The sequence below is a fragment of the Odocoileus virginianus genome, chromosome 14 (genome assembly GCF_023699985.2).
Source record: "Odocoileus virginianus isolate 20LAN1187 ecotype Illinois chromosome 14, Ovbor_1.2, whole genome shotgun sequence".
In the NCBI taxonomy this organism is placed as follows: Eukaryota; Metazoa; Chordata; class Mammalia; order Artiodactyla; family Cervidae; genus Odocoileus; species Odocoileus virginianus.
Window position 1 is genome coordinate 43,471,777 of NC_069687.1, and position 3,490 is coordinate 43,475,266.

Here is a 3,490-nt window from a genome sequence, read left to right on the forward strand (position 1 = left end):
GCGGCGGGGAATGTCATACCAAGAAGCTCTAGCAAAAAAACAAAAAAGAAAGAAAGAAAATAGTCATGGAACCCTTGGATATTAATGGACCCAAATCTAAAGGAAAAACCAGGAGGTTACAGAATTCTTGTTGGCTAGGAGGATCACAGCAATCAGTTTATGAGACTAGATAAACTTTTTCTTGTCCCTGAACTAAACCGGAAATTTATCACCAGTCTGTGTATGACAGTGGCAGTGAGCAGTGTCATCACAGAAGTTCTGAATACATGTGCACACACGTATGTGTATTAGGAGAGAGGGTGATAGCCTTCTTGTATCACCTCCCTTCCACACCAGCAGCCTAGCTGAAGTTTCTTTAAAGCCTGTTCCTGTAAAGGTATTCTCTGAGAAAAATATGATCTTTTGGTGATCCAGATGCAAGAAATGGTGCTTGCAGACGCACAGTCAGCCTGTTTCAGATTGGGCCTCTCAAGCTGTTCACCACTCAAAACCCTTTTTATTAACTTTCCCAGATCCCAATTGAGTCAGTTATTTTGAAAGATTTCTGAAAATTAAATATACTTTTATTGAGTAATGGTCTAGACAGCCTTATCATGAATGTTTCATTTTCAACACACTTTTTGGAATGCTGAAAACAGCCTTCACTGCATTAAACCAATTCTCAACAATAATCTGTTCCTCATCCTGAGTTTTGGCAGATGTAAATTTGAGGTACCTAATAAACACTGAGATGTACTTGGGTTCTTGATTAGAGATTCACTATTGCAGACACAGGTGTGTGGCTACAAAGGTGGTGTTTCATGTGAGCCATGAAGAATCTAATTTATATAATTGCTATCACAGAGGACCCCAGCCTCCAGGATGCTTAGAGCCTTTTTTCCCTGAAAGTCTTGCCTAATCTGTTCCTGTTTCAGCAAGTCATCAGTTGAAACTCTCAACTTACATATGATAAATCATGGAAGTCAAAAGCTGGTCTGGAAGATGCTGAGGGCAGGGATGGTTTCCAAATGCTCCCAGCACATTTTACTCCAGGTGATACTATTAGGTGATGAGCCCACCAGTTGAGTGCCAAATAAGCCCACCTATAGTAGAGATTTATTGAGTGTTGTCCAACTGGATGTTATTGCATGTTTCAATGTAATTAAAATGTAGGGGCTCTTCCTGACAATGATAGTCCTGTGACTAGAATGAAAAGGCGGAAAGGGTAGCTGGGTAGTGACACACACTTGAAATAACATATAGAATGAAGACAGCATATGAAGGATCAAGGTGACTCTGGATTTGGCAAAATGGGCCTCTGTCCACACAACAGAGACTATAGGAAGGGTGTAAGGTGTAATCAAGAAAGAAATAACAATTGGAAAATAGCCCCAATTACAACTGTGTTTCAAAAAGGATAAAATAACAGAATTAATTTAACCAAGGAGGTGAAAGAACTATACCATGAAAACTATAAGACACTGATAAAAGAATCTGAAGACACAAATAAATGCAAAGATATTCCATGCTCATGGGTTGGAACAATTAATATTGTTAAAATGTTCATATTGTCCAAAGCAATCTATAGATTCATTGCAATCCCTTTAAATATTCCAATGGCTTTTTTTAAAAAAACAGAAATAGAATGAACAATGCTAAAACTTGTACAGAATCACAGAAGACCCTAAGACCCTGAAGAGCCAAAGTAATCTTGAGAAAGAAGATCTGGAAGCATCATGCTTCCTGATTTCAAACTATACTACGAAACCGTAGTAACCAAAATGAAATGGTATTGGCATAAAAACAAATAGACCAATGACACAGAATAGAAAGCCTAGAAATAAACCCACACATACACAGACAGTTAACTTACAACAAAGGAGCCAGGATACATGAGGAGGAAAGAACAGTTTCTTTAATAAATGGTGTTAGGAAAAGTGGACAGTCATATGCAAAAAAATGAAACTGGGCCACTATCTTACATCACACACAAAAATTAACCCAAAATGGATTAAAGACTTGAATGTAAGACCTGAAACCATACAAATCCTATAAGCAAATATAGGCATTAAGCTCCTTGACATCAGTATTGGTGATGACTTTTTTGATCTGCCACCAGAAGCAAAGAAAAGAAAAGCAAAATTAAGTGGAGCTCCAGCCAACTAAAATTTCTTCTGCACAGCAAAAGAAACCATCAGAAAAATGAAAAGGCAACCTATCATATGGGAGAAAATATTTGCAGATCATACATCTGATATGGGATTAATATTCAAAAAATATAAAGAATATATATAACTCAATAGCACACACACACACAAATCAATCTGATTAAAAAATGGCCAGGGAAACTGAATAGACATTTACCCAAAGAAGGCAAACAGATGGCCAAAAGATACACAAAAGGTGCTCAACATCACTAGTCATCAGGGAAATGCAAATCAAAACTTCAATGCAGATTCCGGAAGTAACAAGAGCATGGCGTGAACATGGGGAAGCAAAAGAAAACACGGAAGTATGCGACCATGAAGCGAATGCTTAGTCTCAGAGATCAGAGGCTTAAAGAAAAGGATAGATTAAAACCAAAAAAGAAAGAAAAGAAAGATCCCAGTGCACTCAAGGAAAGAGAAGTCCCCCAACACCCTTCCTGCTTACTCTTCCAATATAACACACAGCTGGGCCCACCTTACCACATCCTGGTCGATACCAACTTTATCAACTTTTCCATTAAAGCCAAACTGGACTTAGTGCAGTCAGTGATGGACTGCCTGTATGCCAAGTGTATCCCTTGTATAACTGACTGTGTAATGGCTGAAATTGAGAAATTGGGGCAGAAGTATAGAGTGGCTTTAAGGATTGCCAAGGATCCAAGGTTTGAGCGATTACCATGTACACACAAAGGAACCTATGCAGATGACTGCTTAGTGCAAAGAGTAACTCAGCACAAGTGTTACATTGTGGCCACAGTTGACCGGGACCTTAAAGGAAGAATCCGGAAGATCCCTGGAGTTCCCATCATGTACATTTCTAACCATAGGTGCAACATTGAGCGGATGCCAGATGATTACAGAGCCCCTCGGTTCTAATGAAAAGAGAAAATTTCTCCATCTTCCTTTGACCCATTTCCTCTTTTGCCAGTTCACTAAACATGCTATAGCGTGAATTACTATTGCACTCACCCACTTGCTCTCTAGTGAGCTGAGTATAGTTAAATATACTCACTTTTCAGTGTTGTCTTTAAATTTTGTGTCATTTAAAAAAAAAAACTTCAATGAAATGTCTGCTTAGTTCTTTGGCTCATTTTTTGATTGGGTCATTTATTTTTCTGGAATTGAACTGCAGGAGTTGCTTGTATATTTTTGAGATTGATCTTTTGTCTGTTGCTTCGTTTGCTATTATTTTCTCCCAATCTGAGGTCTGTCTTTTCACCTTGCTTATCGTTTCCTCTGTTGTGCAAAAGCTTTTAAGTTTAATTAGGTCCCATTTGTTTATTTTTGCTTTTACTTCCAATATT

At 38.2% G+C, this 3,490-nt stretch overlaps 1 pseudogene; it reads left to right on the plus strand.

Moving 5' to 3' along the window:
- The first annotated feature begins 2,435 nt into the window (after window positions 1–2,435).
- On the plus strand, window positions 2,436–3,077 carry LOC110141063 (rRNA-processing protein FCF1 homolog pseudogene; annotated as a pseudogene).
- Window positions 3,078–3,490: the final 413 nt, after the last annotated feature.